The sequence below is a fragment of the Dendrobates tinctorius genome, unplaced genomic scaffold (genome assembly GCF_039654945.1).
Source record: "Dendrobates tinctorius isolate UK_male_01 unplaced genomic scaffold, ASM3965494v1 ptg000254l, whole genome shotgun sequence".
NCBI classification, from domain to species: domain Eukaryota; kingdom Metazoa; phylum Chordata; class Amphibia; order Anura; family Dendrobatidae; genus Dendrobates; species Dendrobates tinctorius.
Genome location: NW_027361921.1, coordinates 1,682,022 through 1,699,722, shown reverse-complemented (window position 1 = coordinate 1,699,722; position 17,701 = coordinate 1,682,022). Strand labels below are relative to the sequence as shown.

The window sequence follows — 17,701 nt, the reverse complement described above, 5'->3', positions numbered from 1 at the left end:
TAACTTTCTTTAGAGAATATAGGATGGGCTCAAGCATTACAAATTAAAACCAGTGGAATTACACATTAGATGCTACAAATTTTCAAAGCAGTTTTCAGAAAAAGCAGAATAATAAATATTCACACATGAAAATTGGGGTGCTGTGGCTTAGTTGGTTAAAGTGCCTGTCTTGTAAACAGGAGATCCTGAGTTCAACTCTCAGCAGTACCTTGTTTTCATCTTCTCAAGAATAAGCTTCCTATCTTAAAGCAGGTCTTTTACCTGTGTGCAAATTCAAATTTGCCATTGTTCCAGCCCTACTGATAGTGCAATTGTGAGATTAAGAATCTCATCTAAATGCTGAAAAGGAAGTAAGATTGCTTCAAGCTTGACAACTTAACCAACTTAACCAAGATGCTACATCTTCTCAAGAATAAGCTTCCTATCTTAAAGCAGGTGTGTTTTACCTGTGTGCAAACTCAAATTTGCCATTGTTCCAGCCCTACTGATAGTGCAATTGTGAGATTAAGAATCTCATCTAAATGCTGAAAAGGAAGTAAGATTGCTTCAAGCTTGACAACTTAACCAACTTAACCAAGATGCTACATCTTCTCAAGAATAAGCTTCCTATCTTAAAGCAGGTGTGTTTTACCTGTGTGCAAACTCAAATTTGCCATTGTTCCAGCCCTACTGATAGTGCAATTGTGAGATTAAGAATCTCATCTAAATGCTGAAAAGGAAGTAAGATTGCTTCAAGCTTGACAACTTAACCAATGGATTTTATTTTGAAATGCCTCCACTTTCCGCACCTGACTCTCTAAGCAGTCTTTCCAATATATCACATCTTTTTGTGATGTAGACAAGTTGGTCAAAGAGCCTGTTTAGTAAACAGAAAATCTTGATTTCGAATGTCAGCAGTGCTTTCCTTTCTTCATGTCAGTTTGGGGCTGTTAGCCGAAAAAGAGGACTTTCACTTTTGTTTGACATCAAACATGTCTTTCCCAAAGCACTAATAAAGTGTAATTGAGAGAAAAAAAACTTTCTGCTTTTGAAATGCTCTAAAAGGAATTAGATGAAATAAGTTTCTTTAGAGAATATAGGATGGCTTCAAGCATTACAAATTAAAACAAGTGGAATTTGAGTAAAAAAAAAAATTTTGCTTTTGAAATGCTCTAAAAGGAATCAGATAAAATAACTTTCTTTAGAGAATATAGGATGGGCTCAAGCATTACAAATTAAAACTAGTGGAATTACACATTAGATGCTACAAATTTTCAAAGCAGTTTTCAGAAAAAGCAGAATAATAAATATTCACACATGAAAATTGGGGTGCTGTGGCTTAGTTGGTTAAAGTGCCTGTCTTGTAAACAGGAGATCCTGAGTTCAACTCTCAGCAGTACCTTGTTTTCATCTTCTCAAGAATAAGCTTCCTATCTTAAAGCAGGTCTTTTACCTGTGTGCAAATTCAAATTTGCCATTGTTACAGCCCTACTGATAGTGCAATTGTGAGATTAAGAATCTCATCTAAATGCTGAAAAGGAAGTAAGATTGCTTCAAGCTTGACAACTTAACCAACTTAACCAAGATGCTACATCTTCTCAAGAATAAGCTTCCTATCTTAAAGCAGGTGTGTTTTACCTGTGTGCAAACTCAAATTTGCCATTGTTCCAGCCCTACTGATAGTGCAATTGTGAGATTAAGAATCTCATCTAAATGCTGAAAAGGAAGTAAGATTGCTTCAAGCTTGACAACTTAACCAACTTAACCAAGATGCTACATCTTCTCAAGAATAAGCTTCCTATCTTAAAGCAGGTGTGTTTTACCTGTGTGCAAACTCAAATTTGCCATTGTTCCAGCCCTACTGATAGTGCAATTGTGAGATTAAGAATCTCATCTAAATGCTGAAAAGGAAGTAAGATTGCTTCAAGCTTGACAACTTAACCAATGGATTTTATTTTGAAATGCCTCCACTTTCCGCACCTGACTCTCTAAGCAGTCTTTCCAATATATCACATCTTTTTGTGATGTAGACAAGTTGGTCAAAGAGCCTGTTTAGTAAACAGAAAATCTTGATTTCGAATGTCAGCAGTGCTTTCCTTTCTTCATGTCAGTTTGGGGCTGTTAGCCGAAAAAGAGGACTTTCACTTTTGTTTGACATCAAACATGTCTTTCCCAAAGCACTAATAAAGTGTAATTGAGAGAAAAAAAACTTTCTGCTTTTGAAATGCTCTAAAAGGAATTAGATGAAATAAGTTTCTTTAGAGAATATAGGATGGCTTCAAGCATTACAAATTAAAACCAGTGGAATTTGAGTAAAAAAAAAAATTTTGCTTTTGAAATGCTCTAAAAGGAATCAGATGAAATAACTTTCTTTAGAGAATATAGGATGGGCTCAAGCATTACAAATTAAAACCAGTGGAATTACACATTAGATGCTACAAATTTTCATAGCAGTTTTCAGAAAAAGCAGAATAATAAATATTCACACATGAAAATTGGGGTGCTGTGGCTTAGTTGGTTAAAGTGCCTGTCTTGTAAACAGGAGATCCTGAGTTCAACTCTCAGCAGTACCTTGTTTTCATCTTCTCAAGAATAAGCTTCCAATCTTAAAGCAGGTCTTTTACCTGTGTGCAAATTCAAATTTGCCATTGTTCCAGCCCTACTGATAGTGCAATTGTGAGATTAAGAATCTCATCTAAATGCTGAAAAGGAAGTAAGATTGCTTCAAGCTTGACAACTTAACCAACTTAACCAAGATGCTACATCTTCTCAAGAATAAGCTTCCTATCTTAAAGCAGGTGTGTTTTACCTGTGTGCAAACTCAAATTTGCCATTGTTCCAGCCCTACTGATAGTGCAATTGTGAGATTAAGAATCTCATCTAAATGCTGAAAAGGAAGTAAGATTGCTTCAAGCTTGACAACTTAACCAACTTAACCAAGATGCTACATCTTCTCAAGAATAAGCTTCCTATCTTAAAGCAGGTGTGTTTTACCTGTGTGCAAACTCAAATTTGCCATTGTTCCAGCCCTACTGATAGTGCAATTGTGAGATTAAGAATCTCATCTAAATGCTGAAAAGGAAGTAAGATTGCTTCAAGCTTGACAACTTAACCAATGGATTTTATTTTGAAATGCCTCCACTTTCCGCACCTGACTCTCTAAGCAGTCTTTCCAATATATCACATCTTTTTGTGATGTAGACAAGTTGGTCAAAGAGCCTGTTTAGTAAACAGAAAATCTTGATTTCGAATGTCAGCAGTGCTTTCCTTTCTTCATGTCAGTTTGGGGCTGTTAGCCGAAAAAGAGGACTTTCACTTTTGTTTGACATCAAACATGTCTTTCCCAAAGCACTAATAAAGTGTAATTGAGAGAAAAAAAACTTTCTGCTTTTGAAATGCTCTAAAAGGAATTAGATGAAATAAGTTTCTTTAGAGAATATAGGATGGCTTCAAGCATTACAAATTAAAACCAGTGGAATTTGAGTAAAAAAAAAATTTTGCTTTTGAAATGCTCTAAAAGGAATCAGATAAAATAACTTTCTTTAGAGAATATAGGATGGGCTCAAGCATTACAAATTAAAACCAGTGGAATTACACATTAGATGCTACAAATTTTCAAAGCAGTTTTCAGAAAAAGCAGAATAATAAATATTCACACATGAAAATTGGGGTGCTGTGGCTTAGTTGGTTAAAGTGCCTGTCTTGTAAACAGGAGATCCTGAGTTCAACTCTCAGCAGTACCTTGTTTTCATCTTCTCAAGAATAAGCTTCCTATCTTAAAGCAGGTCTTTTACCTGTGTGCAAATTCAAATTTGCCATTGTTCCAGCCCTACTGATAGTGCAATTGTGAGATTAAGAATCTCATCTAAATGCTGAAAAGGAAGTAAGATTGCTTCAAGCTTGACAACTTAACCAACTTAACCAAGATGCTACATCTTCTCAAGAATAAGCTTCCTATCTTAAAGCAGGTGTGTTTTACCTGTGTGCAAACTCAAATTTGCCATTGTTCCAGCCCTACTGATAGTGCAATTGTGAGATTAAGAATCTCATCTAAATGCTGAAAAGGAAGTAAGATTGCTTCAAGCTTGACAACTTAACCAATGGATTTTATTTTGAAATGCCTCCACTTTCCGCACCTGACTCTCTAAGCAGTCTTTCCAATATATCACATCTTTTTGTGATGTAGACAAGTTGGTCAAAGAGCCTGTTTAGTAAACAGAAAATCTTGATTTCGAATGTCAGCAGTGCTTTCCTTTCTTCATGTCAGTTTGGGGCTGTTAGCCGAAAAAGAGGACTTTCACTTTTGTTTGACATCAAACATGTCTTTCCCAAAGCACTAATAAAGTGTAATTGAGAGAAAAAAAACTTTCTGCTTTTGAAATGCTCTAAAAGGAATTAGATGAAATAAGTTTCTTTAGAGAATATAGGATGGCTTCAAGCATTACAAATTAAAACAAGTGGAATTTGAGTAAAAAAAAAAATTTTGCTTTTGAAATGCTCTAAAAGGAATCAGATAAAATAACTTTCTTTAGAGAATATAGGATGGGCTCAAGCATTACAAATTAAAACTAGTGGAATTACACATTAGATGCTACAAATTTTCAAATCAGTTTTCAGAAAAAGCAGAATAATAAATATTCACACATGAAAATTGGGGTGCTGTGGCTTAGTTGGTTAAAGTGCCTGTCTTGTAAACAGGAGATCCTGAGTTCAACTCTCAGCAGTACCTTGTTTTCATCTTCTCAAGAATAAGCTTCCTATCTTAAAGCAGGTCTTTTACCTGTGTGCAAATTCAAATTTGCCATTGTTACAGCCCTACTGATAGTGCAATTGTGAGATTAAGAATCTCATCTAAATGCTGAAAAGGAAGTAAGATTGCTTCAAGCTTGACAACTTAACCAACTTAACCAAGATGCTACATCTTCTCAAGAATAAGCTTCCTATCTTAAAGCAGGTGTGTTTTACCTGTGTGCAAACTCAAATTTGCCATTGTTCCAGCCCTACTGATAGTGCAATTGTGAGATTAAGAATCTCATCTAAATGCTGAAAAGGAAGTAAGATTGCTTCAAGCTTGACAACTTAACCAACTTAACCAAGATGCTACATCTTCTCAAGAATAAGCTTCCTATCTTAAAGCAGGTGTGTTTTACCTGTGTGCAAACTCAAATTTGCCATTGTTCCAGCCCTACTGATAGTGCAATTGTGAGATTAAGAATCTCATCTAAATGCTGAAAAGGAAGTAAGATTGCTTCAAGCTTGACAACTTAACCAATGGATTTTATTTTGAAATGCCTCCACTTTCCGCACCTGACTCTCTAAGCAGTCTTTCCAATATATCACATCTTTTTGTGATGTAGACAAGTTGGTCAAAGAGCCTGTTTAGTAAACAGAAAATCTTGATTTCGAATGTCAGCAGTGCTTTCCTTTCTTCATGTCAGTTTGGGGCTGTTAGCCGAAAAAGAGGACTTTCACTTTTGTTTGACATCAAACATGTCTTTCCCAAAGCACTAATAAAGTGTAATTGAGAGAAAAAAAACTTTCTGCTTTTGAAATGCTCTAAAAGGAATTAGATGAAATAAGTTTCTTTAGAGAATATAGGATGGCTTCAAGCATTACAAATTAAAACCAGTGGAATTTGAGCAAAAAAAAAAATTTTGCTTTTGAAATGCTCTAAAAGGAATCAGATGAAATAACTTTCTTTAGAGAATATAGGATGGGCTCAAGCATTACAAATTAAAACCAGTGGAATTACACATTAGATGCTACAAATTTTCATAGCAGTTTTCAGAAAAAGCAGAATAATAAATATTCACACATGAAAATTGGGGTGCTGTGGCTTAGTTGGTTAAAGTGCCTGTCTTGTAAACAGGAGATCCTGAGTTCAACTCTCAGCAGTACCTTGTTTTCATCTTCTCAAGAATAAGCTTCCAATCTTAAAGCAGGTCTTTTACCTGTGTGCAAATTCAAATTTGCCATTGTTCCAGCCCTACTGATAGTGCAATTGTGAGATTAAGAATCTCATCTAAATGCTGAAAAGGAAGTAAGATTGCTTCAAGCTTGACAACTTAACCAACTTAACCAAGATGCTACATCTTCTCAAGAATAAGCTTCCTATCTTAAAGCAGGTGTGTTTTACCTGTGTGCAAACTCAAATTTGCCATTGTTCCAGCCCTACTGATAGTGCAATTGTGAGATTAAGAATCTCATCTAAATGCTGAAAAGGAAGTAAGATTGCTTCAAGCTTGACAACTTAACCAACTTAACCAAGATGCTACATCTTCTCAAGAATAAGCTTCCTATCTTAAAGCAGGTGTGTTTTACCTGTGTGCAAACTCAAATTTGCCATTGTTCCAGCCCTACTGATAGTGCAATTGTGAGATTAAGAATCTCATCTAAATGCTGAAAAGGAAGTAAGATTGCTTCAAGCTTGACAACTTAACCAATGGATTTTATTTTGAAATGCCTCCACTTTCCGCACCTGACTCTCTAAGCAGTCTTTCCAATATATCACATCTTTTTGTGATGTAGACAAGTTGGTCAAAGAGCCTGTTTAGTAAACAGAAAATCTTGATTTCGAATGTCAGCAGTGCTTTCCTTTCTTCATGTCAGTTTGGGGCTGTTAGCCGAAAAAGAGGACTTTCACTTTTGTTTGACATCAAACATGTCTTTCCCAAAGCACTAATAAAGTGTAATTGAGAGAAAAAAAACTTTCTGCTTTTGAAATGCTCTAAAAGGAATTAGATGAAATAAGTTTCTTTAGAGAATATAGGATGGCTTCAAGCATTACAAATTAAAACCAGTGGAATTTGAGTAAAAAAAAAAATTTTGCTTTTGAAATGCTCTAAAAGGAATCAGATGAAATAACTTTCTTTAGAGAATATAGGATGGGCTCAAGCATTACAAATTAAAACCAGTGGAATTACACATTAGATGCTACAAATTTTCATAGCAGTTTTCAGAAAAAGCAGAATAATAAATATTCACACATGAAAATTGCGATGCTGTGGCTTAGTTGGTTAAAGTGCCTGTCTTGTAAACAGGAGATCCTGAGTTCAACTCTCAGCAGTACCTTGTTTTCATCTTCTCAAGAATAAGCTTCCTATCTTAAAGCATGTCTTTTACCTGTGTGCAAATTCAAATTTGCCATTGTTCCAGCCCTACTGATAGTGCAATTGTGAGATTAAGAATCTCATCTAAATGCTGAAAAGGAAGTAAGATTGCTTCAAGCTTGACAACTTAACCAATGGATTTTATTTTGAAATTCCTCCACTTTCCGCACCTGACTCTCTAAGCAGTCTTTCCAATATATCACATCTTTTTGTGATGTAGACAAGTTGGTCAAAGAGCCTGTTTAGTAAACAGAAAATCTTGATTTTGAATGTCAGCAGTGCTTTCCTTTCTTCATGTCAGTTTGGGGCTGTTAGCCGAAAAAGAAGACTTTCACTTCTGTTTGACATCAAACATGTCTTTCCCAAAGCACTAATAAAGTGTAATTGAGAGAAAAAAACTTTCTGCTTTTGAAATGCTCTAAAAGGAATTAGATGAAATAAGTTTCTTTAGAGAATATAGGATGGCTTCAAGCATTACAAATTAAAACCAGTGGAATTTGAGTAAAAAAAAAAATTTAGCTTTTGAAATGCTCTAAAAGGAATCAGATGAAATAACTTTCTTTAGAGAATATAGGATGGGCTCAAGCATTACAAATTAAAACCAGTGGAATTACACATTAGATGCTACAAATTTTCATAGCAGTTTTCGGAAAAAGCAGAATAATAAATATTCACCAACAGAACATGTGGTTTTGTGGCTTAGTTGGTTAAAGTGCCTGTCTTGTAAACAGGAGATCCTGAGTTCAACTCTCAGCAGTACCTTTTTTTCATCTTCTCAAGAATAAGCTTACTATCTTAAAGCAGGTCTTTTACCTGTGTGCAAATTCAAATTTGCCATTGTTCCAGCCCTACTGATAGTGCAATTGTGAGATTAAGAATCTCATCTAAATGCTGAAAAGGAAGTAAGATTGCTTCAAGCTTGACAACTTAACCAATGGATTTTATTTTGAAATTCCTCCACTTTCCGCACCTGACTCTCTAAGCAGTCTTTCCAATATATCACATCTTTTTGTGATGTAGACAAGTTGGTCAAAGAGCCTGTTTAGTAAACAGAAAATCTTGATTTCGAATGTCAGCAGTGCTTTCCTTTCTTCATGTCAGTTTGGGGCTGTTAGCCGAAAAAGAAGACTTTCACTTCTGTTTGACATCAAACATGTCTTTCCCAAAGCACTAATAAAGTGTATTTGAGAGAAAAAAACTTTCTGCTTTTGAAATGCTCTAAAAGGAATTAGATGAAATAAGTTTCTTTAGAGAATATAGGATGGCTTCAAGCATTACAAATTAAAACCAGTGGAATTTGAGTAAAAAAAAAATTTTGCTTTTGAAATGCTCTAAAAGGAATCAGATGAAATAACTTTCTTTAGAGAATATAGGATGGGCTCAAGCATTACAAATTAAAACCAGTGGAATTACACATTAGATGCTACAAATTTTCATAGCAGTTTTCGGAAAAAGCAGAATAATAAATATTCACCTATGGAACATGTGGTGCTGTGGCTTAGTTGGTTTAATCGCCTGTCTTGTAAACTGGAGATCCTGAGTTCAACTCTCAGCAGTACCTTGTTTTCATCTTCTCAAGAATAAGCTTCCTATCTTAAAGCATGTCTTTTACCTGTGTGCAAATTCAAATTTGCCATTGTTCCAGCCCTACTGATAGTGCAATTGTGAGATTAAGAATCTCATCTAAATGCTGAAAAGGAAGTAAGATTGCTTCAAGCTTGACAACTTAACCAATGGATTTTATTTTGAAATTCCTCCACTTTCCGCACCTGACTCTCTAAGCAGTCTTTCCAATATATCACATCTTTTTGTGATGTAGACAAGTTGGTCAAAGAGCCTGTTTAGTAAACAGAAAATCTTGATTTTGAATGTCAGCAGTGCTTTCCTTTCTTCATGTCAGTTTGGGGCTGTTAGCCGAAAAAGAAGACTTTCACTTCTGTTTGACATCAAACATGTCTTTCCCAAAGCACTAATAAAGTGTAATTGAGAGAAAAAAACTTTCTGCTTTTGAAATGCTCTAAAAGGAATTAGATGAAATAAGTTTCTTTAGAGAATATAGGATGGCTTCAAGCATTACAAATTAAAACCAGTGGAATTTGAGTAAAAAAAAAAATTTTGCTTTTGAAATGCTCTAAAAGGAATCAGATAAAATAACTTTCTTTAGAGAATATAGGATGGGCTCAAGCATTACAAATTAAAACCAGTGGAATTACACATTAGATGCTACAAATTTTCATAGCAGTTTTCAGAAAAAGCAGAATAATAAATATTCACACATGAAAATTGGGGTGCTGTGGCTTAGTTGGTTAAAGTGCCTGTCTTGTAAACAGGAGATCCTGAGTTCAACTCTCAGCAGTACCTTGTTTTCATCTTCTCAAGAATAAGCTTCCTATCTTAAAGCAGGTCTTTTACCTGTGTGCAAATTCAAATTTGCCATTGTTCCAGCCCTACTGATAGTGCAATTGTGAGATTAAGAATCTCATCTAAATGCTGAAAAGGAAGTAAGATTGCTTCAAGCTTGACAACTTAACCAACTTAACCAAGATGCTACATCTTTTCAAGAATAAGCTTCCTATCTTAAAGCAGGTGTGTTTTACCTGTGTGCAAACTCAAATTTGCCATTGTTCCAGCCCTACTGATAGTGCAATTGTGAGATTAAGAATCTCATCTAAATGCTGAAAAGGAAGTAAGATTGCTTCAAGCTTGACAACTTAACCAATGGATTTTATTTTGAAATGCCTCCACTTTCCGCACCTGACTCTCTAAGCAGTCTTTCCAATATATCACATCTTTTTGTGATGTAGACAAGTTGGTCAAAGAGCCTGTTTAGTAAACAGAAAATCTTGATTTCGAATGTCAGCAGTGCTTTCCTTTCTTCATGTCAGTTTGGGGCTGTTAGCCGAAAAAGAGGACTTTCACTTTTGTTTGACATCAAACATGTCTTTCCCAAAGCACTAATAAAGTGTAATTGAGAGAAAAAAAACTTTCTGCTTTTGAAATGCTCTAAAAGGAATTAGATGAAATAAGTTTCTTTAGAGAATATAGGATGGCTTCAAGCATTACAAATTAAAACCAGTGGAATTTGAGTAAAAAAAAAAATTTTGCTTTTGAAATGCTCTAAAAGGAATCAGATGAAATAACTTTCTTTAGAGAATATAGGATGGGCTCAAGCATTACAAATTAAAACCAGTGGAATTACACATTAGATGCTACAAATTTTCATAGCAGTTTTCAGTAAAAGCAGAATAATAAATATTCACACATGAAAATTGGGGTGCTGTGGCTTAGTTGGTTAAAGTGCCTGTCTTGTAAACAGGAGATCCTGAGTTCAACTCTCAGCAGTACCTTGTTTTCATCTTCTCAAGAATAAGCTTCCAATCTTAAAGCAGGTCTTTTACCTGTGTGCAAATTCAAATTTGCCATTGTTCCAGCCCTACTGATAGTGCAATTGTGAGATTAAGAATCTCATCTAAATGCTGAAAAGGAAGTAAGATTGCTTCAAGCTTGACAACTTAACCAACTTAACCAAGATGCTACATCTTCTCAAGAATAAGCTTCCTATCTTAAAGCAGGTGTGTTTTACCTGTGTGCAAACTCAAATTTGCCATTGTTCCAGCCCTACTGATAGTGCAATTGTGAGATTAAGAATCTCATCTAAATGCTGAAAAGGAAGTAAGATTGCTTCAAGCTTGACAACTTAACCAACTTAACCAAGATGCTACATCTTCTCAAGAATAAGCTTCCTATCTTAAAGCAGGTGTGTTTTACCTGTGTGCAAACTCAAATTTGCCATTGTTCCAGCCCTACTGATAGTGCAATTGTGAGATTAAGAATCTCATCTAAATGCTGAAAAGGAAGTAAGATTGCTTCAAGCTTGACAACTTAACCAATGGATTTTATTTTGAAATGCCTCCACTTTCCGCACCTGACTCTCTAAGCAGTCTTTCCAATATATCACATCTTTTTGTGATGTAGACAAGTTGGTCAAAGAGCCTGTTTAGTAAACAGAAAATCTTGATTTTGAATGTCAGCAGTGCTTTCCTTTCTTCATGTCAGTTTGGGGCTGTTAGCCGAAAAAGAGGACTTTCACTTTTGTTTGACATCAAACATGTCTTTCCCAAAGCACTAATAAAGTGTAATTGAGAGAAAAAAAACTTTCTGCTTTTGAAATGCTCTAAAAGGAATTAGATGAAATAAGTTTCTTTAGAGAATATAGGATGGCTTCAAGCATTACAAATTAAAACCAGTGGAATTTGAGTAAAAAAAAAATTTTTGCTTTTGAAATGCTCTAAAAGGAATCAGATGAAATAACTTTCTTTAGAGAATATAGGATGGGCTCAAGCATTACAAATTAAAACCAGTGGAATTACACATTAGATGCTACAAATTTTCATAGCAGTTTTCGGAAAAAGCAGAATAATAAATATTCACCAACAGAACATGTGGTTCTGTGGCTTAGTTGGTTAAAGTTCCTGTCTTGTAAACAGGAGATCCTGAGTTCAACTCTCAGCTGTACCTTTTTTTCATCTTCTCAAGAATAAGCTTACTATCTTAAAGCAGGTCTTTTACCTGTGTGCAAATTCAAATTTGCCATTGTTCCAGCCCTACTGATAGTGCAATTGTGAGATTAAGAATCTCATCTAAATGCTGAAAAGGAAGTAAGATTGCTTCAAGCTTGACAACTTAACCAATGGATTTTATTTTGAAATTCCTCCACTTTCCGCACCTGACTCTCTAAGCAGTCTTTCCAATATATCACATCTTTTTGTGATGTAGACAAGTTGGTCAAAGAGCCTGTTTAGTAAACAGAAAATCTTGATTTCGAATGTCAGCAGTGCTTTCCTTTCTTCATGTCAGTTTGGGGCTGTTAGCCGAAAAAGAAGACTTTCACTTCTGTTTGACATCAAACATGTCTTTCCCAAAGCACTAATAAAGTGTATTTGAGAGAAAAAAACTTTCTGCTTTTGAAATGCTCTAAAAGGCATTAGATGAAATAAGTTTCTTTAGAGAATATAGGATGGCTTCAAGCATTACAAATTAAAACCAGTGGAATTTGAGTAAAAAAAAAATTTTGCTTTTGAAATGCTCTAAAAGGAATCAGATGAAATAACTTTCTTTAGAGAATATAGGATGGGCTCAAGCATTACAAATTAAAACCAGTGGAATTACACATTAGATGCTACAAATTTTCATAGCAGTTTTCGGAAACAGCAGAATAATAAATATTCACCTATGGAACATGTGGTGCTGTGGCTTAGTTGGTTAAAGCGCCTGTCTTGTAAACTGGAGATCCTGAGTTCAACTCTCAGCAGTACCTTGTTTTCATCTTCTCAAGAATAAGCTTCCTATCTTAAAGCATGTCTTTTACCTGTGTGCAAATTCAAATTTGCCATTGTTCCAGCCCTACTGATAGTGCAATTGTGAGATTAAGAATCTCATCTAAATGCTGAAAAGGAAGTAAGATTGCTTCAAGCTTGACAACTTAACCAATGGATTTTATTTTGAAATTCCTCCACTTTCCGCACCTGACTCTCTAAGCAGTCTTTCCAATATATCACATCTTTTTGTGATGTAGACAAGTTGGTCAAAGAGCCTGTTTAGTAAACAGAAAATCTTGATTTTGAATGTCAGCAGTGCTTTCCTTTCTTCATGTCAGTTTGGGGCTGTTAGCCGAAAAAGAAGACTTTCACTTCTGTTTGACATCAAACATGTCTTTCCCAAAGCACTAATAAAGTGTAATTGAGAGAAAAAAACTTTCTGCTTTTGAAATGCTCTAAAAGGAATTAGATGAAATAAGTTTCTTTAGAGAATATAGGATGGCTTCAAGCATTACAAATTAAAACCAGTGGAATTTGAGTAAAAAAAAAAATTTTGCTTTTGAAATGCTCTAAAAGGAATCAGATGAAATAACTTTCTTTAGAGAATATAGGATGGGCTCAAGCATTACAAATTAAAACCAGTGGAATTACACATTAGATGCTACAAATTTTCATAGCAGTTTTCGGAAAAAGCAGAATAATAAATATTCACCAACAGAACATGTGGTTCTGTGGCTTAGTTGGTTAAAGTGCCTGTCTTGTAAACAGGAGATCCTGAGTTCAACTCTCAGCAGTACCTTTTTTTCATCTTCTCAAGAATAAGCTTACTATCTTAAAGCAGGTCTTTTACCTGTGTGCAAATTCAAATTTGCCATTGTTCCAGCCCTACTGATAGTGCAATTGTGAGATTAAGAATCTCATCTAAATGCTGAAAAGGAAGTAAGATTGCTTCAAGCTTGACAACTTAACCAATGGATTTTATTTTGAAATTCCTCCACTTTCCGCACCTGACTCTCTAAGCAGTCTTTCCAATATATCACATCTTTTTGTGATGTAGACAAGTTGGTCAAAGAGCCTGTTTAGTAAACAGAAAATCTTGATTTCGAATGTCAGCAGTGCTTTCCTTTCTTCATGTCAGTTTGGGGCTGTTAGCCGAAAAAGAAGACTTTCACTTCTGTTTGACATCAAACGTGTCTTTCCCAAAGCACTAATAAAGTGTATTTGAGAGAAAAAAACTTTCTGCTTTTGAAATGCTCTAAAAGGAATTAGATGAAATAAGTTTCTTTAGAGAATATAGGATGGCTTCAAGCATTACAAATTAAAACCAGTGGAATTTGAGTAAAAAAAAAATTTTGCTTTTGAAATGCTCTAAAAGGAATCAGATGAAATAACTTTCTTTAGAGAATATAGGATGGGCTCAAGCATTACAAATTAAAACCAGTGGAATTACACATTAGATGCTACAAATTTTCATAGCAGTTTTCGGAAAAAGCAGAATAATAAATATTCACCTATGGAACATGTGGTGCTGTGGCTTAGTTGGTTAAAGCGCCTGTCTTGTAAACTGGAGATCCTGAGTTCAACTCTCAGCAGTACCTTGTTTTCATCTTCTCAAGAATAAGCTTCCTATCTTAAAGCATGTCTTTTACCTGTGTGCAAACTCAAATTTGCCATTGTTCCAGCCCTACTGATAGTGCAATTGTGAGATTAAGAATCTCATCTAAATGCTGAAAAGGAAGTAAGATTGCTTCAAGCTTGACAACTTAACCAACTTAACCAAGATGCTACATCTTCTCAAGAATAAGCTTCCTATCTTAAAGCAGGTGTGTTTTACCTGTGTGCAAACTCAAATTTGCCATTGTTCCAGCCCTACTGATAGTGCAATTGTGAGATTAAGAATCTCATCTAAATGCTGAAAAGGAAGTAAGATTGCTTCAAGCTTGACAACTTAACCAATGGATTTTATTTTGAAATGCCTCCACTTTCCGCACCTGACTCTCTAAGCAGTCTTTCCAATATATCACATCTTTTTGTGATGTAGACAAGTTGGTCAAAGAGCCTGTTTAGTAAACAGAAAATCTTGATTTCGAATGTCAGCAGTGCTTTCCTTTCTTCATGTCAGTTTGGGGCTGTTAGCCGAAAAAGAAGACTTTCACTTCTGTTTAACATCAAACATGTCTTTCCCAAAGCACTAATAAAGTGTATTTGAGAGAAAAAAACTTTCTGCTTTTGAAATGCTCTAAAAGGAATTAGATGAAATAAGTTTCTTTAGAGAATATAGGATGGCTTCAAGCATTACAAATTAAAACCAGTGGAATTTGAGTAAAAAAAAATTTTGCTTTTGAAATGCTCTAAAAGGAATCAGATGAAATAACTTTCTTTAGAGAATATAGGATGGGCTCAAGCATTACAAATTAAAACCAGTGGAATTACACATTAGATGCTACAAATTTTCATAGCAGTTTTCAGAAAAAGCAGAATAATAAATATTCACACATGAAAATTGGGATGCTGTGGCTTAGTTGGTTAAAGTGCCTGTCTTGTAAACAGGAGATCCTGAGTTCAACTCTCAGCAGTACCTTGTTTTCATCTTCTCAAGAATAAGCTTCCTATCTTAAAGCAGGTCTTTTACCTGTGTGCAAATTCAAATTTGCCATTGTTACAGCCCTACTGATAGTGCAATTGTGAGATTAAGAATCTCATCTAAATGCTGAAAAGGAAGTAAGATTGCTTCAAGCTTGACAACTTAACCAACTTAACCAAGATGCTACATCTTCTCAAGAATAAGCTTCCTATCTTAAAGCAGGTGTGTTTTACCTGTGTGCAAACTCAAATTTGCCATTGTTCCAGCCCTACTGATAGTGCAATTGTGAGATTAAGAATCTCATCTAAATGCTGAAAAGGAAGTAAGATTGCTTCAAGCTTGACAACTTAACCAACTTAACCAAGATGCTACATCTTCTCAAGAATAAGCTTCCTATCTTAAAGCAGGTGTGTTTTACCTGTGTGCAAACTCAAATTTGCTATTGTTCCAGCCCTACTGATAGTGCAATTGTGAGATTAAGAATCTCATCTAAATGCTGAAAAGGAAGTAAGATTGCTTCAAGCTTGACAACTTAACCAATGGATTTTATTTTGAAATGCCTCCACTTTCCGCACCTGACTCTCTAAGCAGTCTTTCCAATATATCACATCTTTTTGTGATGTAGACAAGTTGGTCAAAGAGCCTGTTTAGTAAACAGAAAATCTTGATTTCGAATTTCAGCAGTGCTTTCCTTTCTTCATGTCAGTTTGGGGCTGTTAGCCGAAAAAGAGGACTTTCACTTTTGTTTGACATCAAACATGTCTTTCCCAAAGCACTAATAAAGTGTAATTGAGAGAAAAAAAACTTTCTGCTTTTGAAATGCTCTAAAAGGAATTAGATGAAATAAGTTTCTTTAGAGAATATAGGATGGCTTCAAGCATTACAAATTAAAACCAGTGGAATTTGAGTAAAAAAAAAAATTTTGCTTTTGAAATGCTCTAAAAGGAATCAGATGAAATAACTTTCTTTAGAGAATATAGGATGGGCTCAAGCATTACAAATTAAAACCAGTGGAATTACACATTAGATGCTACAAATTTTCATAGCAGTTTTCAGAAAAAGCAGAATAATAAATATTCACACATGAAAATTGGGGTGCTGTGGCTTAGTTGGTTAAAGTGCCTGTCTTGTAAACAGGAGATCCTGAGTTCAACTCTCAGCAGTACCTTGTTTTCATCTTCTCAAGAATAAGCTTCCAATCTTAAAGCAGGTCTTTTACCTGTGTGCAAATTCAAATTTGCCTTTGTTCCAGCCCTACTGATAGTGCAATTGTGAGATTAAGAATCTCATCTAAATGCTGAAAAGGAAGTAAGATTGCTTCAAGCTTGACAACTTAACCAACTTAACCAAGATGCTACATCTTCTCAAGAATAAGCTTCCTATCTTAAAGCAGGTGTGTTTTACCTGTGTGCAAACTCAAATTTGCCATTGTTCCAGCCCTACTGATAGTGCAATTGTGAGATTAAGAATCTCATCTAAATGCTGAAAAGGAAGTAAGATTGCTTCAAGCTTGACAACTTAACCAACTTAACCAAGATGCTACATCTTCTCAAGAATAAGCTTCCTATCTTAAAGCAGGTGTGTTTTACCTGTGTGCAAACTCAAATTTGCCATTGTTCCAGCCCTACTGATAGTGCAATTGTGAGATTAAGAATCTCATCTAAATGCTGAAAAGGAAGTAAGATTGCTTCAAGCTTGACAACTTAACCAATGGATTTTATCTTGAAATTCCTCCACTTTCCGCACCTGACTCTCTAAGCAGTCTTTCCAATATATCACATCTTTTTGTGATGTAGACAAGTTGGTCAAAGAGCCTGTTTAGTAAACAGAAAATCTTGATTTTGAATGTCAGCAGTGCTTTCCTTTCTTCATGTCAGTTTGGGGCTGTTAGCCGAAAAAGAAGACTTTCACTTCTGTTTGACATCAAACATGTCTTTCCCAAAGCACTAATAAAGTGTAATTGAGAGAAAAAAACTTTCTGCTTTTGAAATGCTCTAAAAGGAATTAGATGAAATAAGTTTCTTTAGAGAATATAGGATGGCTTCAAGCATTACAAATTAAAACCAGTGGAATTTGAGTAAAAAAAAAAATTTTGCTTTTGAAATGCTCTAAAAGGAATCAGATGAAATAACTTTCTTTAGAGAATATAGGATGGGCTCAAACATTACAAATTAAAACCAGTGGAATTACACATTAGATGCTACAAATTTTCATAGCAGTTTTCGGAAAAAGCAGAATAATAAATATTCACCAACAGAACATGTGGTTCTGTGGCTTAGTTGGTTAAAGTTCCTGTCTTGTAAACAGGAGATCCTGAGTTCAACTCTCAGCTGTACCTTTTTTTCATCTTCTCAAGAATAAGCTTACTATCTTAAAGCATGTCTTTTACCTGTGTGCAAATTCAAATTTGCCATTGTTCCAGCCCTACTGATAGTGCAATTGTGAGATTAAGAATCTCATCTAAATGCTGAAAAGGAAGTAAGATTGCTTCAAGCTTGACAACTTAACCAATGGATTTTATCTTGAAATTCCTCCACTTTCCGCACCTGACTCTCTAAGCAGTCTTTCCAATATATCACATCTTTTTGTGATGTAGACAAGTTGGTCAAAGAGCCTGTTTAGTAAACAGAAAATCTTGATTTTGAATGTCAGCAGTGCTTTCCTTTCTTCATGTCAGTTTGGGGCTGTTAGCCGAAAAAGAAGACTTTCAC

General features: G+C 35.1%; 9 non-coding genes across 9 annotated transcripts; all 9 read left to right on the top strand.

Annotated features, from left to right (window-relative positions):
* Positions 1 to 136: 136 nt before the first annotated feature.
* On the top strand, positions 137 to 210 carry TRNAT-UGU (transfer RNA threonine (anticodon UGU)). The gene has a single exon. It is a non-coding gene; the product is annotated as a tRNA-Thr (tRNA).
* A 1,097-nt stretch (positions 211 to 1,307) lies between these two features.
* Positions 1,308 to 1,381, top strand: TRNAT-UGU (transfer RNA threonine (anticodon UGU)). The gene has a single exon. It is a non-coding gene; the product is annotated as a tRNA-Thr (tRNA).
* A 1,097-nt stretch (positions 1,382 to 2,478) lies between these two features.
* On the top strand, positions 2,479 to 2,552 carry TRNAT-UGU (transfer RNA threonine (anticodon UGU)). The gene has a single exon. It is a non-coding gene; the product is annotated as a tRNA-Thr (tRNA).
* A 1,096-nt stretch (positions 2,553 to 3,648) lies between these two features.
* Positions 3,649 to 3,722, top strand: TRNAT-UGU (transfer RNA threonine (anticodon UGU)). The gene has a single exon. It is a non-coding gene; the product is annotated as a tRNA-Thr (tRNA).
* Positions 3,723 to 4,634: 912 nt separating this feature from the next.
* TRNAT-UGU (transfer RNA threonine (anticodon UGU)) lies at positions 4,635 to 4,708 on the top strand. Its single transcript has one exon. It is a non-coding gene; the product is annotated as a tRNA-Thr (tRNA).
* Positions 4,709 to 5,805: 1,097 nt separating this feature from the next.
* On the top strand, positions 5,806 to 5,879 carry TRNAT-UGU (transfer RNA threonine (anticodon UGU)). The gene has a single exon. It is a non-coding gene; the product is annotated as a tRNA-Thr (tRNA).
* Positions 5,880 to 9,375: 3,496 nt separating this feature from the next.
* On the top strand, positions 9,376 to 9,449 carry TRNAT-UGU (transfer RNA threonine (anticodon UGU)). Its single transcript has one exon. It is a non-coding gene; the product is annotated as a tRNA-Thr (tRNA).
* A 912-nt stretch (positions 9,450 to 10,361) lies between these two features.
* TRNAT-UGU (transfer RNA threonine (anticodon UGU)) lies at positions 10,362 to 10,435 on the top strand. The gene has a single exon. It is a non-coding gene; the product is annotated as a tRNA-Thr (tRNA).
* Positions 10,436 to 16,084: 5,649 nt separating this feature from the next.
* TRNAT-UGU (transfer RNA threonine (anticodon UGU)) lies at positions 16,085 to 16,158 on the top strand. The gene has a single exon. It is a non-coding gene; the product is annotated as a tRNA-Thr (tRNA).
* Positions 16,159 to 17,701: the final 1,543 nt, after the last annotated feature.